This window comes from Crocodylus siamensis, chromosome 9 (genome assembly GCF_052110815.1).
Source record: "Crocodylus siamensis isolate JL-2025a chromosome 9, ASM5211081v1, whole genome shotgun sequence".
Lineage (NCBI taxonomy): Eukaryota > Metazoa > Chordata > Crocodylia > Crocodylidae > Crocodylus > Crocodylus siamensis.
In genome coordinates, this window is record NC_143403.1 from 38783888 (window position 1) to 38808380 (window position 24493).

A 24493-nucleotide genomic window follows, 5' to 3' on the forward strand; every position below is an offset into this window, starting at 1 on the left:
TCCTGACCTCTGATCATGCATGTGGCTCTTCTCTGGACTCTCTCACGCTTCTCCACATCCCTTTTGAATTGTGGAGCCCATAACTGGATGCGGTACTCCAGCTGCGGCCTCACCAAGCCCGAGTACAAGGGGAGAATGACGTCTCGGGGTTTGCCAATTTCCCAGCCAGCGGATCGTGGTGGACTCAAGGCCACAATTGGCCAGTTTTGCTAAGAGGTAATCATAGGATACCAGATCGAAGACTTTTTTGAAGTCAAGATATATGACATCAATCTCTTCTCCCTTGTCCAGGTGATAATTCACCTGGTTGTAGAAGGAAATGAGATTGGTCAAGCAAGACCTACCCACAACAAACCTATGCTGGCTATCCCTCAGGATGTTGGCATCGGCCAGTCCATTTAGGATGGCCTTTTTTATAAACTTTTGTAAGACCTTCCCTGGGGTAGAGGTCAGGTTGATGGGCCTATAGTTAGCTGGATCCACTTTCCTCCCTTTCTTGAAGATAGGCACCACATTGGCCTTCTTCCAGTCTTCGGGCACTACACCAGAGTGCCAGGAGTTCTCAAAGAGGCTGGGCTTTGATGCTCACCAGCTTCTTGAGTACCCTGGGGTGTAGATTGTCAGGGCCAGCTGACTTGAAGGTATCCAGCCTCTCAAGGTCTTCCTTCACGTGGTCAGCGAGGTCACAAGTGAGATCAGAATCAGAGCTCAAATACCTAGATGGCTTGAACAGAGTGTCAGTCTGATTTTTAAAGGACCCCATTCACTTAAACAGCCAGCTTGAGTGGTCTCATTATTATCAGTTCCTACCAAAACATATGGACCCCTGGAGTTGACCTAGCACCTTATAGCCCCAAGAGGTGCTTAATCTTTACTGGGGCTCAAGTTCATTTAAGGACTTGTATGGAAGGCTGGCAGCGTACCTGTCCTATAGGTAATTACTGGACACCGCCCCCCGCCCCCATCACAGTGTTGACCAGTGAAGGGTGTGGACTCTACTTTTTTCCCAAAGAAATTTGGCTTCTTGCCTAATCTCTTTTCTGCCAAGACTTTGATGTACAAAAAGTGGCTAGCAGAATCTAGCAGGACAAACTTACTGCTTCCTGTTGGAATCAATTCTCTTTTCTCATCCTCGTAACCGAGTTGTCTTCAACTTCCTTCTCTTTAAGGCTGAAGACATCTTTGTGGTTATATGTAGTCACATTTGCACAATACAGGCACCATCTGCTATCACTCTGCAGAAAGATAGGTCATCCCATTGCTCACTATCTTGTCTGCCATGACTGGTATAATACAAATTGGGGAGGGAATGATTTGTGTCAGGATTATTCTGTCTTCTTAAGAGGGTAGAACTGTGGGCTGCTTCAGATTTTGGGCCTTAAGAGCCAAACTGGGATCTCCTCCAATCTCTGTACTCCTACCTCAACCTCCATGTGGATAATTGTACAGATCCTCAGTCCTTATCAAAACACCCTGACACTGTGGTTGAAAGTGCTTGATTTTGCCCCAGGAATACCTAGTAGTCCATTAAGGATTAGTACAAGCTCTTCTGCTCCTCACCAGTCTCTCTCTCTGCATATGCTGCTGTCTGTGTTCCCTCATTGCTCAGCTGCTGAGGTTTCTTAAGGAGTCTGTCTGATCTCCACGGCTAATCTGGTTCCAGCTCTGCCATGCAGCTGCAGCTCATGTTCCATGCTGGGGTTAACAACTGTGCCTGCAGCAGCTAGCTTGCTGCTTGCCATCAGGGGAGATATACCTGACCAGCTCTGCCCCCACTCAAGAGTCCATCTTGTCCCAGCAGGCATCCCTGCCCCTGGTTCCCTTCCAGGCTGCTCTTCCTGGTGCAGCTGGAAGTGAGACCCAGCTCTGAAATGGGTAGCTCTGCTCTGGCACAGTGCAGGGTCCCGAGGGGGTCCCAGACCTCTTCTGGGTGAGGGGGAGGGTATCATAGAATTGTAGAATCAATGAGTGGGAAGGGACTCCATCTAGTCTGACCCCCTGCCATGGGCAAGAAGGAGCACTGGGAGTGGGAGGGGTCATAAGACCCCAGCCAGGTGCCTATCCAGTCTCTTCTTGAAGATTTCCAGGGAAGGTGAGAGCACCACCTTTCTGGGAAGCCCATTCCAGGCTCTGGCCACCCTTACAGTGAAGTAATTCTTCCTAATATCTAACCTAAACCTATCCTCCCTCAGCTTGTGGCCATTGTTCCTAGTGACTCCAAGGGGGGCCCTGGTGAACAGACTTTCCCCGAGTCCCTGTCGGTGGCCCCGATAAGGTTGTAGGCAGCCACAAGATCCCCCCTCAGTCTCCTCTTGCAGAGACTGAAGAGATTCAGGTCCCTCAGCCTCTTCTCATAGGGCTGGCCATGGAGGCCCCCAACCATATGAGTGGCCTCCTCTGGACCCTCTCCAGGTTCTCCACATCCTTCTTGAAGTGCGGCACCCAGAACTGGACACAGTACTCCAACTGCGGCCCGACCAGCGCCACAGAGTGGGAGCAAGACCTCTCTGGGCCTGTTAGTGATGCCTCTGTTGATGCATGACAGGGTGCAGTTGGCTCTGCCTGTTGCTTCATGACATTGGCAACTCATATTCATCCTGGAGTCAATCCTGACTCCAAGATCCCTCTCTGCCTTCGTGCTGCCGAGAGGGACAGCCCCTAACCTATAACCATAATGCTGGTTCCCTCTCCCCAGGTGCAGCACCCTGCACTTGTCCTTGTTGAACTGCATCCTGTTCCGATCCGCCCACTTCTCTAACCTGTCCAGGTCTGCCTGGATGCGGTCCCTGCCTGCCGGTGTATTCCCTTTACCCCACAGCTTGGTGTCATCAGCGAACTTGAACAGGGTGCTCTCCACACCCTCGTCCAGGTCACTAATGAAGATGTTGAAGAGCACCAGCCCTAGGACCAAGCCCTGGGGGACTCCGCTGCCCACACCCTCTCAGGTCGACGTCGACCTGTCCACCACCACCCTCTGGGTGCGACCCTGGAGCCAGTTTGCCACCCATGTGACTGTGCATTCGTCAATGCCGCAGTCCCTCAGCTTGCCCACCAGAATTGGGTGGGACACTGTGTCGAAGGCCTTCTGGAAGTCCAAGAAGATGACATTGACTTCTTCCTTCCCATCTAAGCTCTTTGTTACCTGGTCATAGAAAGAGACCAGATTAGTCAGGCAGGATCGGCCTTGCACGAACCCATGTTGGTTACCCCTCAACATCACTTTCCCTGCAGGGCTCTTACAAATGTGGCCCTTGATAATTTTTTGAAAGACCTTCCCCAGGATAGAAGTGAGGTTGCCTGGCCTGTAGTTGCCAGGCTCTTCCTTCCTCCCGTTCTTGAAAATAGGGACCACACTGGCCCTTTTCCAGTCCTCAGGGACTTGGCCTGAGCATCAGGCGTCCTCGAACAGCTGTGCCAATGGCTCCACAATGACACCAGCCAATTTCCTCAGCACCCGCGGATGAAGGTCATCTGGGCCCGCCAACGTGGACACATCTAAGCCCTCCAGGTAGTCCTTAACTAGGTCTGAACTAACAGTCAGGGGACTCGCATCCTTCCCGAGTGCACCCCATTGTCAACGGACAGGAACACGGAGGCAAAGAACTTGTTGAAGAGTTCTGCCTTCTCTCGCACGTCCGTCACCATCTGCCCTGCCCTGCCTCGTAGGGGTCCAATGTTATCCTGAGACTTCTTCTTGCTACCTATATACTTGAAGAAGGACTTTTTTTTATCCTTAATCCCAGAAGCTCATCTAAGTTCCAGTGCTGCTTTAGCCTCCCTTACCAAATCCCTACAAGCTCGGTTCAGGGAAGTGTACTCCTCCTTTGTCCCTGCCCCCTGCTTCCACCGTCAGTATGCTTTTTTCTTTCCCCTCAGGCCAGCTTGGATATCCGCGCTCAGCCATGAAGGTTTCCTGCCTTCCTGCACAGAGGAATTGAATCTGGCTGCGCCCCAAGGATAGCCTCCTTGAGGAAGGACCACCTTTCCTGGACCCCCATACTAGCTACCCCCTGGGCTCCGAGTGCCTCCCCGACTACTGCCCTGAGCACATCGAAGTTGGTTTTCCTAAAGTCAAGAATTTGCCCTGTGCTAGTTACCCTCCCCACCTTTCTCTGAATAGCAAACTGGATCATTTCACAATCACTGTCTCCTAGCCTCCCTTGTACTAGCACTTCCCCCACCAGGTCGTCCCCAGAGGCTAACACCAGATCCAGTATGGCATTTTCCCTAGTGGGGACGAGTACCTCCTGCACAAGGTGTAGGTCCTGTACGCACATCAGGAACCTGTGTGAGTGGCTAGACCTGGCTGACTGCTCCTCCCAGTTGATGTCAGAGTAATTCATATCACCCATGACCACAACATGCTTTGCATACACGGCCTCCCCCAGCTGCCTGGAGAATTCCAGATCCAGGGCTTCCTCCTGATGTGATGGCCTGTAGTAATACCACCAGATCCCTCTCCCCCCACCCTCCTTGAAGTTTGACCCACAGAGTCTCAGTTAAGCCTTCCTCTGGTCCCATTTGGAAGGTAGAACTGGTATACTGTTCCCTAACAGAATGTGCAGGGTTCTTTTCTTTTCACCCCCACCCACTATCACAATCCGCATGGGTGACTTCAACGCAAGAGTTGGGTGACACACTGAACTCTGGAGTGGCACCATTGGGAAAGAGGGGGTGGGGAAAGTCAATTCTAATGGTATCTCCCTCTTCAGCAATGTGCAGAGCATGATTTTCTTATCATGAATACTATCTTCAGACAGAGTGACAAATATAAGACCACTTGGAAACACCCATGCTCCAATCATCATCACCATCTTGACTATATTATTATCAGAGCCTGTGATTGTACTGATGCCTGTATCACCTGAGTCCTGAGAAGTACAGATGACTGTTGGACAGACCACCACTGAGTTGGATCAATCTTGGACATGCAGCTTGTACCACAACACTATAAAACAACCAAAAGGAATGTGGAAGAGATTTAACATCAAGGCACTACAAGAGCAAGCTAGATGTAAGGTTCTTCAGCAGTGTCTTATTGGGAGGACCAGATGGCATTCCCACAGAGGTCTTCAAAGCTGGTGGAACAGCACTAGCACAAAACCACCAGATTCTCATCAAGATAAGGGTTAATGAGGAACCCCACCTGACTTAAAGAATGCCAACATCATGACCATCTTCAAGAAAGGGGACAAGTCAGTGTGTGGGAACTACCAAGGCATTGACCTCCTTGCCATTGGGGGGAAGATTCTTACTCACATCCTTCTGAATTGCCTCCTCCCCCTTGCTGAAGATGTCTTTCCAGAATCCCAGTGTGGCTTTAGACCATCATGGGGTACCACTGACATGATTTTTGTTGCACGACAGATCCAGGAGTTCTTTATGGCATTCATTGACCTAACCAAGGCCTTTGAATCCAGTTGAGAAGCCTTATGGAAGGTACCGGCTAAGTTTGGTTTTCCACTGAAGTTAAATCAGCATCCTCAGCCTACTCCATGATGAGATAATCACCACAGTCCTTTTCAGTGGATCAGAGACGGACACATTTACTATCTGTACTAGTGTCATGCAGGACCGCATCATCACCTCAACCCTTTTCTCCATTTATCTGCTATCATTTTGATTCTTATCCGTGACTGCCTTCCTCCCAGAACTGGCGTTGACTATCAAATGGGCAGTCAGCCTTTCAACTTGTGGTGCCTCCACAGTAAAAAAAAAAATGTTACCAAGACTGGCATCACCAACTTCCAGTATGCTGACAACTGTGTTATCCTTGTACATGCTGAGACCAATCTGCAGTCCACCCTTGACCTTTTCTCAGGTCCCTATCATAGCTTGGGACTCCTCCTTAATATTGGGAATACCAAGGTGCTCCATCAGCTTGCTCCAGCACAAGTTGCTTCCCTCCCCCACACAAATTACCATTGGTGGAGAACCCTTGGAAAACTTTGAGCATTTCCCACACCTTGGTAGCCACATCTCCCAATCAGTCAGTCTTGATAGACAAGTCGAACATACAATTTTCTGTGCCAGACTATACTTTAAAAATCTGCTTTGCCATGTCTTTGCCAACAGAGGTCTACAGTTAGAAACTATGATCCTGGTCTACAATGCAGTGGTTATCCCTATGCTTCTCTGTGGGTGTGAGACATGGGTGACATATTAAAGCCATTTTAAGTGCCTGAAATGGTTCCATCAGTGTTGCCTCAGGAAGATCCTTTGCATTAGATGAGAAAGCTACTGCACCAATGCCAGCGTCCTCTCTGCAGCTATCATAACCAGCATTGAGGCAAAGATCATGAAACATTGACTCCAATGGGCTGGCCACTGTGTGGAGATAGATAACTGACACTTCTCCTGAAACAAGTCCTCTTCTCTCAATTCAGTCACGGTAAGAAGACCCACAGAGGACAGAGGAAGCACTGAGTGCTGACACTGGATTTTAGGAACCCAGCCCTTATACCTTTGTTCCAGGTGGGCACAACTTTCAGACTGATCACAACACCTGCCAGTTGATAACACGGGAATTTATTGATACAAAGTGATAACAGAAAAGCAACAAGACCAATCCTAGGGCTGTCACCAGAGTCAAAGTACATCTGGTCAGGATGCAGGCTCCACTGTGAGGCTCTCTTTCTTAGGTGTCAGCAGTCTGCGGCTGGGATTCCAAGGCCCACAGCCCCCCTCCAATGGGGTGCATGAGACAGGCTGTTGGCGTATGCCCTAAGTCCATGGAGGCCTCAGGGGCCTTTCTGAGGGGACAGGGACTCTGTTAATCTCATGTCCCTACTTGTATGTTCTCCTTCCCCTTTAATGTCTCCTGATGACTCTTCATGTGCCCCACCATCACAGCATTGACGAGCCACCTGCTACCCAGAGGTATGTAGAAGAAACATTGAAAGCTGTCGGTATGTCTGAATTGAATCGGAACCCTCCAAATTGATTCAGAGAGATTAAAGGGTCCTCTGATTTGATTTGGATACGGAGATTCGGCCACCAAATCAGGCACCAAAGTTTCACACAACCCTGGCAGTTGGCCAGGATGTTGTGTACTATCTCCCACCCCCACCCCCTGGCAGACATCGTCCTTGTATCCAGGGATAGCCAAAGTTGTAGAAAGGGAATGCAACAATGTCTCTCTGTGAGGCCTTGCAATTAAAGCTGGGCCATCAGCCACATTCTAGTTTATTCCTACTTGCCATTTGGGTACAGAACAAGAACTGTAGAATACTGCCTTAATGTGCAGTGCCAGATGCTTGGTTGGCCTTTGAAGAGCCAAGCTGAGTGGTGCAGTAGGTGCTGGGGTCATGGATCCACTTTTTTCCTCCCCAACCACCACCAGGACTGTGGCAAGGTGGCTATTGCACTGTCTACATAATCCTTTCACTTAGGGTACTTTACAGACTGTTTTTCCTGCAGGGGGCTGAAGGAGTGCAGAAAGGTTCTCTGCATGTGCACCACCACTTATACATAAATCCAGGACTGAAGCACAGTCTGACCTTAAGTCCCATTGGTGCAAGAGACTTGCTGCCTCTGGTTCACAGGAAAGCTTTTATGACCCTGATGCTTCTAGTTAGGTATCTGAAAGAAGAGTCTAGCTGGTTCTCTAAGCACAGGAAGGTTTGACATTCCCACTGCTTGAGAGGCAGGCGGGGGGTGGGGCCAGCGGGGGTCCCCCCAGTCCCCTTCCCCTTCTCCAGCCCCTCGTCCCCTTACTTACCTGCACTGGAGCCCTGATGCTGGCATGCTGCCTGCCCTGTATGGGCAGGCAGCGTGCTTCAGCACCAGGCCAAGGGCCAACCACAGGCGTGCCCCGCTTTTTTCACTTCAGTTCTTTTTGACCCCTGGATATCCAGGGGTCTAATTTTGCTCCCATGCTGGAAACTTGCAGCAGGGGGGAACCTTTTTCCATTCCCACATGTGACTCTTGCAGTGTCTCAAAGGGGTGTAAGGCATGGGCTCAAAGAGGCATGTGCAGACTGATCTGGATGTACCCCTCTTTTACAGGGAGTGGGAGCCATCTTGGGTGTCCCAAGAAATTCAGAGAAAGACAGTCCCTCAGGTTGGCTGGTCCCAGGTTCTTACGGCATCATCTCAGGAAATTCTAATATCAGGCAAATAAATCAAATTGAACAGGATTTGCACTGACCACTGCCTATTTGAGCATAAATCTTTATTATGTTATTAGTACTGCCATCTGGAATGAATTTGAGAGAGCTATCACAGCCAGGCCATGGTGCTTTCTTCCTTTGAGCCAACATGAACGTTTGTTGAATAGACATTGATTTGCTTGGGGACAGCCATAACAGAAAAAAATAATTCACAAAGCACTTTTCATCAGTAGATCTCAAAGAACTTCATAGAGGAACATTCTACCCACTGCTACAGTGTCACAGAACAAGTCAGCATCAGAACATGAGCCAGAAACTAGGTCTTCAGTTATATATGCATGGTTTAATCCACTAGGTCAAGATGTCTCAATTCTTACCTGTGGTTACATTCAGAATTATTTTTATTGCTGTCTTCTGTGATATTGACTTGTGGCAAAAAAACCAAACTAAACCAAACCAACATGTGCAGTCGTAAGTGATAACTATCGACTTGAAAAATCTTTCCCGACATTTAATCATGAACGGTGAAAGCAGGAATTAGATTGTGAGATTACAGAAAATACTAAGACTTATTTTAAATGCACCAGTTAGAAAGGTGACATGAATCTCTTTATTTAGTCCACCATAGAATGACAGCAAGTTTGATGTGATATTAGAGCCATTCAAAGTTGATAGAGATGACAGGTAACTACAGTATTTAGTATATTTGGTTGACAATGGTGAATGCAGAGCAAATGTAGCCTTCCAATAGCATTACAATGTTGCAAAGCCTACTGTACTTGAAAAATGGGTGAAAAGGAATTTTGCCAATGATATTAGAATGATTAATTCAGTTTCAGATGTGAGATTGGTATGGGGTTCCTTGGCTATTAATGCCCAAATTCTGGGGTACTCAGTTGCTTTTCTTAATACTTGTTTGGTGTATACCCTAAACAACTGGGTACATAGGAATGATGCCTTTCATTTGCTCTCTAAAGCTTCACAAAGCAATGAGTTAAGTTTTAGTGGTGAACTGTCTGTGCAGGCAAATCTACTGTTCTTAGTACTAAGGTGAGTTTCTCCTTGGCAGATATTCTGTTGACTCCAATGTACCACCACAGCTGTGAGCCCTGATCAAATGACTGCTGCTTCTAGCCTGGGAGCAGAGCAAAGCCCTTGGCTGTAATGTGACCCATGACTGGTTGTGGCAGGCAAATGATTGGTGCTTCCAGCCTCAGGAGCTTATTGGAGCCAAAGGCTATGATGCATTTCCAAGGCTAGCAGCCTCATCAAGTGATCGGTCTGGCCACATGTTTAAATTTAAAGTGCAGTGAAAATCAGGTCACAAAGTTATTACACATTTGTGGTTTATTCCCTACTTTATCATGGCAGCAATTGCATATACATGTGGCTAGGTTACTAAAGACACAATTAACTGGTTTATCCTGTCTTAAGTATAAGATCTGCCAGGGGCCTATGGTACAAAAAGGCATGAACTTCCATATATAACAGCCCAAGTCATCATTAGGCTGTCACATGTGAAAGCTTATGCCTCTTTATCAGGGCACCAATAGCAGTGAAGATGTAATAACATGGGTGTTACCATGTGATAACCATAGTAGGTACTCAAGGCCCCTGGAGATTTGTACTCCTCTTACATGGAAAGGCCCATGCTACTGCCTCTTTACTGTTATTACCATTGGTAGCTAGAGTAAACTAACACTAGTATGCTAGCACAAGCTCCCTATATTTCACCTTCACTTTGGTGTATAGATCTATCCATAGATGTAAAATATCCTAAACAGATATTAGCTTCTAGGGATATGAACTCCCTAGAACTCAGATATCTTCACATGCGTCTTTTGAGAATCTCTTCTCTATTAAGGCCCTGTCACCTGTCTTTTGGACATGGTGTTACAGTCAATGGCTTGTAAGGATGTGTAGCAGGTCTAGGTCTTTAGACACAGTGGTAATTCTCCCTGGTAGTCATGTAGCTCCTGCTTCACTCTGGCTCCCTATTCTCCCCTCCACTCTCTTGTCTGTCATATCTTGCTATAATTGTTTAACTTGGGATAAGGGATGTTTCCTAGGACCTCACAGCAACTTCTTGTCTTTTTTTGATGAGTACACAAGCATACCATGGGCCTTAGTGGTCACTTTCATAGATGCTAGGGTCAGAAGGGACCTCATCAGATCATCAGGTCTGACCCCCTACCTGGGCAGGAAAGAGTGATGGGGTCAAATGACCCCACCCAGATGCCTATCCAGCCTTCTCTTAGAGACCCGCCCCCCCCACAAGGTAGGGGAGAGCACCACCTCCCTTGGAAGCTCATTCCAAGTTCTGGCCACCCTTACTGTGAAAAGGCTTTCCCTATCTAGCCTAAATCTGTTCTCTGTTGGTTTGTGACCATTGTTCCTTGTTACCCCAAGAGGCACCCTGGCAAACAGAGCATCTCCAATTCCTTGCTGCACCCCCCTAATGAATTTGTAGGTGGTCACAAGATCACCTCTCAGCCCTCTCTTGCAGTGGCTGAAGATGTCCAGGTTCTTTAGTCTCTTCTCATAGGGCTTGGCCAGCAAACCCTTAACCCATACGAGTGGCCCTCCTCTGGACCCCCTCCAGGTTATCCACATCTTTCTTAAAGTATGGTGCCCAGAACCAGATGCAGTACTCCAACTGCAGTCTGACCAGTGCTGCATAGAGGGGAAGTATCACCTCCATGGTTCTCTTTGTCATGCATCTGCTAGTGCATGATAAAGTGCAGTTAGCCTTGCTGATGATTTTGTCACACTGACGACTCACGTTCATCTTGGACTCCACTATGACTTCTGAGATCCCTTTCGGCTTCTGAGCTGCTGAGAGGGTCATTCCCCAGCCAGTAGGTGTGCTGGATATTTTTATGCCCTAGGTGCAGCACTCTGCATTTGTCCTGGTTGAACTACATCCTGTTGTGTTCTGCCCACTTTTTCAACCTGTCTGGGCCTGCCTGCAATTGTTTCCTAGCCTCCAGAGTGTTTACTTCACCCCACAATTTAGTATCATCCGCAAACTTGGACAGAGTGTACTTTACACCTACATCCAAGTCACTGATGAAAACGTTGAAGAGTACAGGTCCAAGGACTGAGCCCTGTGGGACCCCACTGCCCACATCCTTCCTTGTCGATACCGCCCCAGCCACCACCACTCTCTGGGTGTGACCCCCAAGCCAATTTGCCACCCACCAGACTGTGTAATCATCTAAGTCACAGCCTCTTAATTTATTTGTGAGAATGGGATGACATACTGTATTGAAGGCCTTCCTAAAAATCCAAGAAAATGACATCTACCTCTACTCCTGTGTCTAAGCATTTTGTGACCTGGTCATAAAACAAAACCAGATTAGTTAGGCATGATCTACCCATTACAAATCCATACTGGTTGCCCTGCTGCATTATTTTTCCCAGAGGACTCCCACAAATATGATCCTTAATAAACTTTTCAAAGATTTTTCTGAGGATGGAGGTGAGACTGACTGGCCTATAATTACTTGGATCCTCCCTCCTCCCCTTCCTGAAAATAAGAACCACATCAGCCCTTTTCCAGTCCTCTAGGACCTGACCCAAGTGCCATGAGTACTCAAACAGCCATGCCAGTGGTTCTGCTATGACAGTGACTTTAGTGGCCTCAAACCTTCCTCCAACCATGTCCATGCTTCATAGGTGTTACCAGTTAATTTTCTGGATGGGCCCCCAGCCTTTGTCTAAGATATGGCCCTTTCATGCTTCCTTGTCTTTAAGAGTCCCAGCAGGCCCTCAGCCCCAGTCCAAGGTAAGGTCCTTTCCATGGACTCAGGGTTTGCCCTTCTTGGGCACCAGCTACCCTTGTGGGTTCAGTTTCCTCCCTCCAAGGCTTGGGATTCACCCCTGAAAGTCTCTAAATATTCTCATGCTGTTAGGCATTCAAATGGGACCTCCTTCTTCCCCTGCAGGTCCCAGTCCAAACCACCAATATAAACTATAAACAAAAAAATAAGCTTGCTGGGTCTGAACATAAATCTCAGCTCCTTGACGGTGCAACCCAAACCTCACCCTACCTTGGTCATTTTCTCCTGCAAGCCATCTATGCCTTACTTACAGTATCCCCTGTCAGCCCAGGAGTCCTCTGTAGTGTCTCTGCTTAGGAGCTCTCTCTCCTGCAGGACCAGACTGCGTCTCTAGACTCAGCCCTGGGATTATACATCCACTGGGCTATGCCCCTTGGGGTCATGAGCCTTCCTTTGGCCAGCTGCAGGTGTCCTCCATTAAGATCCCAGACTGGCCTGACAGCTGCAGCAGCATCTCTCTTCTCCAGGCTGAGCTCTCTACTACAGTATTACTACTGTGCTACCAGCACTGCAGTTGACACTTTGCCACCCAGGTCACTCAGTTGTATTGCCTTATTGTTGAGCCACTTATTTTGCATTGGGTGCATACAGCCTGTTAGTTCCTTACTGCCTGGCCTTTCCTGGCTCCTGGTAAGCAACTCCATGCATCTTGGGCTCCCTGTGGCAGTTTGCCACCCTTAAAGTAACAAGGAGTCCCTGGCTCCCTGTTACAGGATGCATTTTAAAAAGAAATAAAAAATCCATTAATCTTAAAATATTTTGCTCCTTCACAGTTTGTTCTTCCCTGTCATAGGATGCACTCCCAGAGATGGCACATTGCTCCTTTCTGAATCGTTAATGGATGTAAACAGGAGTGGAGGTCAGGGCTCATTGAAGCAGAGCCCTTGGTTTATTGTATTTGGTGATTCTGAATTTGCTAAAGCACAATCAAATGTAATGCAGAGTACTCTCAACTGGTCTTGACCTCAGAGATTGCTAAGAACGTTCAGCATTTTATAGACCAGTTCTCCACCAGAGTCTTAAAATCAAGGCTGGATGTTTATCAAAGTAACATCCCCTAATCCACTGTTCTTCCCCTAGATGTAGCTGTTGCCAGGTGAAATCTATGGCCTCTGCTACACAGGGGATCAGATTAGGTGATCTCAATGATCCCTTTTGGCTTACCCTCTGTGAATCTGACTGGGTCCCAAATAAGCTGACCTAGACCAGGAGGGATTGAAGAAAAAAATTACTTGCAGGATTTGGTTTACCAGAATTAGAGACTATTGAGACAGGAGATTTTACCCTCCCCCCCCCGCCCAAACACATGTAGGCTCCCAAAATGAGTTACCAGTGGGTAGGGTCTTACTGTGGAATAGCTGTCTGAAAACTGTTCATATATCTGTTCTTATCTTGTGGTAAGTCCCACTTCAATGAAAACTAAACCAGAAAATCTTAGTTCTGTTCTATTCAGAGGTAAACTTACCTCATTCAGTGTTCACATCTCAGAGGACTTGTGGGCACATAACCAGTTTCCTTACCTTTGCTCTTCCACAGAAGTCTCCAGCCCCTGTAGACTGGAGCTGTAGAGCCCATGTAAACTGGAATTCTTTAGACATGTTGTACACATTCAGTAGGAGAGTAATGTGTTGCCTATAATTCCTGTACTAATAAGCCAACCTTTTCAACTCAGAAAGAGGTACTGTGAAGATATGGTGAGAATTAATGGTTTCTCCATAGCATGAAGCATTGTGGGGTATCATAGAAGGTAGGGTTACAGCCATAAGAATCAAGATATTATTGGGGCCTTTTGCTTTAGATTTCTTTATCATGTGGCTCTTGTTCCAGGTAACTTTAAGGGCATTTTAGTTTGCTGTGAGCATCATTAGTAGTATTTATTATTCCACATACTGAAATTAGACAATTTTCCTGTACATAGAGTAGATGTTACTTCAGTGTTCCAATAGCTTCCTATGGCCACAGCTGTTTATAATGATTAGTATTGACGCCTATAGTTATTTATTTTAATGCAAGTCTTGATTCCTTAGCTACTTAAGCTAGTGCTAGGGAGATGAAATCTTCTGATCCCTAGACAGACCCCTCTTGCAGATCCCAGGTTAGCTGGTTTCACATTTTCTGTCCATATGCTCTCAATTTCAAGAACCAGTTCCAATAATCAGTTTTTCATTTTTCAGATAAGGCTACTGTACTTGTTACAGAATCTGTTCAGACTTCTGTCCCTGTGCAGGGCTCTTTGTATTGAGACAGATGATCTATCATTTTGAGAGCAAATGCAGAAGAATTAGGTTTGCATCTAATTTGAGATATCTACGAGGATCACATCTCATAGTAACGTAACTAGTAACCTAACTGGCAAGATCTTGTAGTAACATAACTAGCTCAGAGAATACACAAAGTTGTTAATGTAACACATTATGGCTTTACGTTTTCTACAGCCAGCTGGTGTAGAGGTAGGTTTCTGCAGGAACAGGAATGCATCCATGTTGCACATCTTTGCGTAATACTAATTATTGCATTAGCCAGAGATGTTACTGATATGAAAAGAAGATTTCCCATTAATGTCAATGGATATAGCTATCAATGACACTGACCCTGTGTGTGCAAAGACATCTTTGCACTCAAAATATCAACTTGAATATTTCACTTAATTAAGTTTTTACTTGAGGTAACCACAGAAGCAGAGATTTCCATGCAACTCAAGATTTCCTGACTTTTGCTTCCATGAAAGTGATCCTTCAGGAAGAGTGCACTTTCATCTTCCATTGCAGGTCATCATTGACTACAACCTGTTTAACCTTTTGTTTGTGGAAATTGCTAATGGATTCTTAAGTGTTACTAACTCTGGACATAGATGAAGGCAGCAGTGACCATTTAGTAGTCACATTTTCCTTCTGATCAATTAGTACTTGATTGAAAACATGAGAGCTTCTTGAAGGATGATTGATTTATTAAATAATATATTGTGCACTTTTTTGTCAGGCTATTAGGATTAAAGTTCTTGCGCCAGTCAAAGCAAGTATTTCAGCCAGGCAAGATATCCTCTCTCATCATTACCATAGCATGAATAATGGTTAAAAATAGGTCTCATCATCATATATATATTGCAGCCACATCTTTGCTTATCTTCTAGAGTATTATCCTATTCATCAAAGATATTCAGAGAGATTCCTCCACTGATTAGTAGCAGAGCCTCTTCAGTGACTCCCAATATTTTTTTCTGCCACAATATTGTATATAGTTCTTCTTATCAAGAGACAGTTACAACTTTTATGAATCCCAGGCATGATACAGAGGGGATGATAGCCTACTTTATATACCCCATTAAAGAAAGATGCAAGATGAATGTAGCAATTTACTTGTCTCCAAAATACCATATTTTTTGCATACAACACACCTTGGAATATAATGTGCTTTGTTTTTAAAAAGCAAAATGAAAGAAAAAAGATCTTTCTTTATAGTAAGGAAATACAATGGCAGCATCTAGGGAGCTGACTGCTCATTGTTCCGCTCCCTGTGGATTGTTGCAGATTTTACTTTCAGCTGGTAAGTGGCAGAACCTGCTCTTACCATATTCCTAGTATATAATGCATGCTCTGGTTTTCAGCTGCCTTTTTCTGGGGAAAAGGTGCAGTTCCATGTAAGAAAGTATGGTTGATGGAACGCTAGTATTTAGAACAGAGAGCTGTCTGTATCGGGTTAACCAGTACTGATTCCTTGTACTTCTTTGTCTGTTGCCACTTGTTTAATTTTGTCCTATACTTAGGTTGGAAGCTGTTTGGGTGGCATCTGTGTTTCTGTTTCAAGTTTGTGCAGAGTGACCTAATTTGGTCCTAGTCCTTGACTAATTCTCCTGGCTACTATAGGAGTAGAAATAATAATTGTAACAATAATATTTAGAATGTCCTGAGTTTTTATTCTATCCTGAAAATGATTCTCTAAAACTACACATTTTATCAACAGCAATTATTTAGTGATGACATTTATAAATGAGCAGTTACTGAGAGCTGGAGTAAATAATGCAGTTATTTAACAATGCCAAGAATTGAATCCTGGACACAGTCTGGTAGGAGCACAGCTAAAAATGACCTGCCTGTAGAATTGTTATTGGTTTGCAGTATGTTACTATGCAGGGAATCCAAGCAAGAAAGCTTATTTGTGGCTTCTTCTAGCCTTATAAAGATCAAATGTATCTTGGAGATGAAGCCATTAACTTCATTAACAAGTAAATGTTAGAACAAAATTATTTTGCATGACCAAATGGTAGCTCATTGTAGTGATTCCCAAACACTCAGAACTTGACAGACATCTGCTCATGTTGCCGCCTTAAGAGTCTAATTACAAATCCCAGCAAAGGAGAAAGGAACAATACATATTAATGAAGACATTAACACCCCCCCCCAAAAAAAAAAAAAACCCAAAAAACCAAAAAACCCCACTCCATGGTATTATTTCTGTCTGGCTGCCTAATCAATATTTTTGTCCATTCCTGGTGTCTAGAATAGTTAAAAATGAAGGTAAGTGTTGGCTACAAATCTCATAAACATCCCAAATTAATTTAGAAAGTTTGCCCATTGCTCTACTTATTTATTCATCCAAATATCCATTAAGGGTACTCAAAACATTCCTGTCTCTCTGTCTGAGGTCATTTTGAAGAGGGAGATGTGGAAAGTCTTCACCTCTAGTATTGTTAAGATAGTGTTTCCTGAATTATTAGTGGACTTCTGCAGTACTCTGTGACCACATCTACTCGAAATGCTGACTGCACAGTAGCTCATTACTACTGTGCAGTGGCATCATGTGGCACCAAGAGTGATGTGATGCTACTGTGCAGCAGTAATGAGCTGTTGCACAGTCATCATCACCAAGAGGCTGTGTGGTTACTGCGCAGTAATGCCAGTTACTGCACAGTCATTTTGTACTTGTGTATGCAAGTACTAAATGTTTGTGCAGTAATAACGGCACAGTCAGCGTCTTGTGTAGATCAGGTCTGTGTCACTTAATTTATTTTATCCTTTCAGTAGTTTGGCTTAGCATGGGCCTTCAGGAAGAATAATTAGATGGCTCCATCTTTTCTTTGGGAAGGGAAAAATCACCATGGTATGGTAAGCTACCTATGTCCATTGACTTGCAGATAAAAGCAGTACTAATATAGCTTGCTACCTGCTTTGTCAAAGAGTTTCAGAAGCACTACACTCCAGGTGCTCTGCTATTCTAATATATGAAAAGTCCATCTTGATTTAGTTTTCCAGCACAGTTGCATCTCAGGCTGTCAAGTGAGTTTGTCTTTGTGTCCTGCCTTTATGTAGGTAATTTATTTAAAAATATCTAAGGATGATGTGATTGACAGCCTCTGTAATAAGGATGCATGATATAAATAATGACAGCATAGACATACCCAGCTTCAGTAAATGTGTGGTTTCATGGCAGTAAAAAATCCCAAAAGACTAAACTGTAGACAACTACCCTGTCAAATGAAATTCTCAACCACTATATCACTATTACCGCAGCGAGATTTTTCCCTTACATATTAAGTGACCAAGAACCCTAAATGACATGTCACATCTGATTTGGCATCTCAGACATGAAGTATGCAAGTGCCCTTGGCTTACACTGACAGCTCTACTCTTTGTGTCAATTAATCTGTCTACCAATGAGAGAGAATCATAACAACTGAGAGCTGGAAGGGACTTCAGGAGGTCATCTAGTCCAACCCCCTGCTCAAAGCAGGACCATCCCCAACTAGATCATCCCAGCCAAGGCTTTGTCTAGCTGGGTCTTAAAAACCTCCAAGGATGGAGAGTCCAAAACCTTTCTGGGTAACCTGTTTCAGTGTTTTCATAGATTTCATAGATTTCATAGACATTAGGGCTGGAAGGGACCTCGGGAGATCATCGAGTCCAGCCCCCTGCCCAAAGGGCAGGAAGTCAGCTGGGGTCATAGGATCCCAGCAAGATAAGCATCCAATTTACTCTTGAAGGTGTTCAATGTAGGTGCTTGAACCACCTCCGCTGGCAGACTGTTCCAGACCTTGGGGGCTCGGACAGTAAAGAAATTCTTCCTTATGTCCAGCCTGAAACGGTCTTGCAGGAGTTTGTGACCGTTCGACCTCGTCATCCCTTGGGGCGCTCTGGTGAACAGATGTTCCCCCAGATCCTGGTGGTCACCCCTGATAAACTTATAGGTGGCCATCAGATCACCCCTGAGCCTGCGCTTTTCCAGGCTAAAGAGTCCCATGGCTCTCAGCCTGCCATCGTAAGATCTGTTTTCCTGACCTCTGATCATGCGTGTGGCTCTCCTCTGGACTCTCTCAAGCTTCTCCACATCCTTTTTGAATTGTGGAGCCCAAAACTGGACGCAGTACTCCAGCTGCGGCCTCACTAAGGCCGAGTACAAGGGGAGAATGACGTCCCGGGATTTGCTCGAGAAGCATGTATGGATGCAAGCCAGCATTCTGGTCGCTTTACTAGCCGCAGCATCGCATTGGAGGCTCATGTTCATCTTGTGGTCAATGATGACCCCCAAGTCTTTTTCTTCTGTAGTGCTAACCAATGTAGCACTGCCGAGCCTATAAGGGTGCTGCAGGTTTTTCCTCCCAAGGTGGAGAACCTTGGATTTTTCGGTGTTAAACACCATCAGGTTCTCATCTGCCCATTTGCTGAGCTTGTCCAGGTCAGCCGGGATCACCCGCCTATCTTCTGGCGTGGATGCTTTGCCCCAAAGTTTGGTGTCATCGGCAAACTTGGCCAGTCCACTCCTGACTCCAATGTCCACATCGTTAATGAAGATGTTGAACAGTATGGGTCCCAGGACAGAGCCTTGAGGGACCCCACTGGTCACAGGGCACCATGATGAGTGACTGCCATCAATCACAACTCTCTGGGTCCGACCACGAAGCCAATTTCCCAGCCAGCGGATCGTGGTGGAGCCAAAGCCACAACTGGGCAGTTTGGCCAAGAGATGATTGTGGGATACCAGATCAAAAGCTTTTTTGAAGTTAAGATATATGACATCAATCTTTTCTCCCTTGTCCAGGTGATAGGTCACCTGGTCATAGAAGGAAATGAGATTGGTCAAACAAGACTTACCCACAACAAACCCGTGCTGGCTATCCCTTCGGATGTTAGCCTGGGCCAGTCCCTCAAGGATGGCCTCCTTAATAAACTTTTCTAAGATCTTCCCCAGGATAGAAGTCAGGCTAATGGGCCTGTAGTTAGCCGGATCCACTCTCCTCCCTTTCTTGAAGATCGGCACCACATTGGCCTTCTTCCAGTCTTCGGGCACTACACCAGAGTGCCAGGAGTTTTCAAAGATCCGTGCCAGGGTCTGGGCTATGACGCTCGCCAGCTCCTTGAGTACCCTGGGGTGCAGGTTGTCAGGGCCAGCTGACTTGAAGGTATCTAGCTTCTCAAGGTGTTCCTTCACGAGGTCAGCATTGATGGAGGGTAGGGGATCCCCCTCACCCAGATTTCCCTGTCCCATAGCAGGCATGGGCATCCCATGTGACTGATGAAAGACTGACGCAAAGTACCTATTTAATAGGTTGGCTTGTTCCTGGGCGTCAGTTGTCAGTTTCCCCATCTGGTTTAGCAGGGGTCCAACATTGCCCTTGCTTTTCCTCCGGCTCCCCACATATCTGAAAAAGGACTTTTTGTTGTCCTTGATGCCTGAAGCTAGTTGGAGTTCAGTTGCAGCCTTGGCTTTCCTGGTTTGGTCCCTGCAGGACCGGACCAGCGTGGAGTAATCCTCCTTGGAGGTGAATCCCGTCCTCCATCCTTTGTAGGCTTTCCTTTTTAGCCGCAGGAGGTCCGCTAGGTCCCTAGAGAGCCGGGAGGGCTGCTGTGCCTTCTTGCTGCCTTTCCTCCGTGTTGGAATAGATTTAGCTTGTGCACTGAGGATCGCTTCCTTGAGAAGCAACCACTCTTCTTGAACTCCCAACTCCCTGGGGTCATGGTCCCTGATGGCCTGACCGACTAGCCTCTTGAGCTTGTCAAAGTCGGCTTTTCTGAAGTCAAGGACTTCTGTGTTGCTGACTGACTTGCCAGCTTTATGGCGGATGGTGAAGGTGATCAGCTCGTGGTTGCTGTCACTCAACTTCCTATCAATCACTAGGTCACCGATTAGGTCGTCCCCCATAGCCAGTACCAGGTCAAGCAGCGCTTTGCCTCTCGTTGGCCCATAGACTTCTTGAGTCAGGTAGAGGTCATCCACGCATGAGAGAAAGCTTTGCACCTGCTCAGATTTAGCTGAGTGATCTTCCCACGAGATGTCCGGGTAATTGAAGTCACCCATGACAACCAAGGTCCTGGAGCAAGCAGCCTCAGTCAGTTCCCGGGCGAACTCCTGGTCAAGCTCGGGACTTTGAGTGGGAGGTCTGTAGTAGATTCCCAGCGTTGTGTCCCCTGTGCCGAATTCCCCACGAATTTTTACCCAGAGGATCTCTAGCTGTCCATGCCGGTCGCCAACATCAGCTTGCAGGGACATGTAGCTTTCCTTCACATAGCGAGTTACACCCCCGCCCCTTTTGTCAACACAATCCCTCCTGTTTTACTACCCTCCTAGTGAGAAAATTCTTCCTAATATCAAACCTAAACTTCCTTTGCTGCAACTCGAGACCGTTACCCTTGTTCTGTCGTCTGCCACCACTGAGAACAGACTAGATCCATCCTTTTCTGACCCCCCCACTCCTTTCAGGTAGTTGAAGGCTGCTATTATATCCCCTCTCAGTCTTCTCTACTCTAAATCAAATAAACCTAGTTCCCTCAGCCTCTCCTCATAAGTCATGCTCCCCAGCCCCATCACCATTTTTGTTGCCCCTGTTGGACTCTCTCCAGTTTGTCCACATCCTTTCTGTAGTGGGGGGGGTGGCAAAACTGAACACACTACTCCTGGGGTGGCCTCACCAGTGCTGAATAGAGGGGACTAATCACTTCCCTTGACCTGCTGGCCACTCCTACCAATGCAGTCCAGTATGTCTTTAGCCTTCTTGGCAACAAGGACACATTGCTGACTCAAATCTTTCGTATTGTCCACTGTAACGCCCCGCCCTTTTCTGCAGGGCTGTTGCCTAGCCAGTCAGCCCCCAACTTGTACCGGTGTATGGGATTCTTCCATCCAAAGTGCAGGACTTTGCACTTGTTCTTGTTGAACTGCATAAGATTTCTTTTGGTCCAATCCTCCAATTTGTCTAGGTCACTCTGAATCCTAGCCCTACCCTCTAGCATATCTACTGTTCCCCCCAGCTTGGTGTCATCTGCAGACTTGCTGAGGGTGCATGCTGTGCCATCTTCCAGGTTGTTGATGAAGACAATGAACAAAACTGGCCCCAGGACCGATTCCTGTGGTACTCCATTTGATACCGGCTGCCAACTAGACATTGAGCCATTGACCACTACCCTCTGAGCCTGCTGCTCCAGCCAGTTTTCTATCCACCTTATAGTCCATTAGTCCAGCCCATACTTCCTTAGCTTACCTGTGAGAATATTGTGGGAGATTGTATCAAAAACCTTGCTAAAATCAAGGTATACCACATCCATTGGTCCCCCTGCATCCACAGAGCCAGTCATCTCATCATAGAAGGCAATCAAGTTGGTCAGGCATGACTTGCCCTTGGTGAATCTACGCTGACTGTTCCTGATCACCTCTCTCTCCTCCAAATGCTTAGGAATGGATTCTTTGAGGATCTGCTTCATGATTTTTCCAGGGATTGAGGTGAAACTGACCTGTCTGTAGTTCCCTGGCTCGTCATTTATCCCTTTGTTAAATATGGGCAGTATGTTTCCCCTTTTTCAGTCATCCAGCACCTCTTCCAATCACCCTGAGTTTTCAAGGATGGTGGCCAGTGGCTCTGCAGTCACATCAGTCAACTCCCTCAGCACCCTCTAGTGCAGGCTTGTCCAGCATACAGCCTGTGGGCCACCCTGAGGCCCGAGGTGCTGCGACGGGAAATGAAAGTAAACACTGTTTACATTCGTTCCCACCCCTTGTCCCTCCCTCAGCCCCTCAGCAGCGGGGGGGGGGGGGCGGTCCTTTGGCTGGGGTCTGGCCCACTGGGTGATAAAAAGTTCATGATCTGGCCCTACATTCAAAAAGGTTGGACACCCCTGCTCTAGTGCATCCTGTCTGGCCCCATGGACTTGTATTTGTCCAGCTGTTCTAAATAGTCTCTAAACTGTTCTTCAGATGCTGTTGGCTGCTCACCTCCTCCCCAAACTGTACTGCTTGGTGCAGTAGTCTGGGAGCTGACCTTTCTTGTGAAGACAGAAGCAAAAAAGGTACTGAGTACTTCAGCCTTTTCTGCATTCTCTGTCACTAGTTTGCCTCCCCCATTCAGTAAGAGACCCACACTTTCCCTGATCCTCCTGTTATTACTGACATACTTGTAGAAACCCTTCTTGTTACACTTCATATTCCTTGCTAGCTGCAATTCCAATTGCACTTTGACCTTCCTGATTTCATCCCATCATGAAGATGGGATAAGAAGCAATACTTTTTAGGCCTGTTCAAAGTGGCTAGTATTTGCTTTGGCTTTGGATGATTCGGGGGACAGTGATTCGATTTGGTGATTTGAATCACTGTCCTGAAACAATTTGGCTGAATTACCCAGTTCTATCCCTAGCCTGCTGTCCCAGCCCAAGCAATGGCTGCCCCACCCACCCCAGCTCCCGGCACTTTGAAAAAAATAGGCTGGATACAGCGGGTGTGGCCGGGCAGGGGGGCAATCCCCACTGCCCCACACTGCATGGGGGCGCTCTGCACAAGCCCCGCCTGCTGCCATGGCTGCCCTGCCTGCCCCAGGTCCGGCCCTTTAATCAGGTTGATTTGTTCCTGCACTCTCAGTAAGGCTTCTTTAGAGTACAGACAGCTCTCCTGGACTCTTCTGGAAATCCACAGCCTGCTGCCGACTCACTGGCGTCTGGGCATTGTATTGTGTATGAAGCTATCTGTGGATTTATATATTCAGGTTGATTTTGATTTCCTCTATTATTTTTTGCAGCAGGAGTTGCTCCTATAGGTTCTGAAGCCTTCAGAGAAACCCCTAGCACTTTACACCTAGGCCTTTGTTTTAAAGTGTATGGGCACAAGATTATAGGGCAGTCTCAGCTGATGAAATTGGGGGCAGGTCTTTGACTTCAGTAGAGCTCTGTTGCTTTGGTCTAGCTGATCTTACATATGCTTTTGAATATATTCAGAGCTGTGCATAGCTTGCATTTACCAGTGTGCACTGTGCTTTATCCACCAACCAAGGAGCATACAACAGGCTTGTGATGCATGCAAGACATGATCACTTGAAAAAAAGCGCCTCCTTAGACTCTGATAAACTGCCTGTCCTTGAAATTAGATTCTCCATTCATTGGAGAAATCATCGTCTTCCTGTCAAAATAGACTCATGTGCATCATAAAGCCACTCACTGTAGCACCAGTTCTCCTGCACACATAAGGGAATGAATGAAAGCGGGGCACGTTTCTTGCAGTGGTGAATCTTGTTTCACTTCCCAGAGTCATGGAGGATCCTTATATACCAGGATCAGTGTCAGTATGCTACATAGTAGCTGGGCCAGGGTTTGGGGGCCCATTCAGCACACAAGTACTTTTCTCCATGCTCTGGAATGCTGTCTCACAAGAGATCTCTGTGTGCTGCTCTGTAAAGGATATTTCCTACTGTGTAAAGAACATCTTCTGGCCACATTCGCATATAATCTGTTGAGTCACAAATCTTTGCTGAGGTTCCTCCAGCTTCAGAACTGGAAAAAATACTTCAGAGTAGCTTGACAGTGCGTAGCACATGGCCTGGCTGCTCAGGCTCAGCTGTGGAGCTGGTACTGGCTTTGGAGCTTGACTTTGGCCATAGGCACTGATCCATCACTCTTTACAGACAGTGGTTTCAGAAAAGCCATTTTTAGGTTAAAAAGTTAGAGCCATCATGTTCATCACATTCTTTTGTATTTGTGAGAAAATGTATTTTTGGATGTGTGCATAAGCATAACTGAATGCTAATACCCCAGGGCTCCTGTCTGGATTTTATGTATACCACTGAAGTTACCTTCTGAAAAAAACTTTTGGGTATGCAACCTTTAAAATACTAGTGTCCATTGAGGTTTAGGCGGGTGTCCTATTCACTTAGCAGGCTTGTAAGTAGTCCTTTATTAGTTTGTTGATTGCTCTGTGGAGTCTGCCACCATCTCCACTTCGTAGGCAGGGAGATGAAGGTTAGAAGGATCAAAGACGAGAATCCTCACTATGTTTATGTAAATAGTTGTGAACGTTCTCATCATGAAATCATGCAGTCATGAGTAAGTGACAGTATCAGGATAAAAGTAGCAGGCTAACCAGGCAGTATGCTATATATACATTGCCTCTCTCTCCCAGGCCAGATTCCAATGGCCTCAGTTCAGTGCATGTGAGTCAATTAATCCTTTCCTCTTTACCAAAGTGTTTCAAAAGAAAGAGGAGATTTCTTGCAGTAAAACAGCCAGCTTCTCCTATCTCCCTCTAAGCATATGTAGTTCAAAGGAAAAGTTGATTAGTAGGGCTGTGCAAAGC

The 24493-nt window shown here is 46.4% G+C and overlaps 1 protein-coding gene across 1 annotated transcript in view; it reads left to right on the forward strand.

Moving 5' to 3' along the window:
• LOC149857377 (axonemal central pair apparatus protein HYDIN-like) overlaps positions 1-24493 on the forward strand; it is a 218157-nt gene that overhangs the window by 60651 nt on the left and 133013 nt on the right. The gene's annotated exons all lie outside the window — the stretch shown is intronic.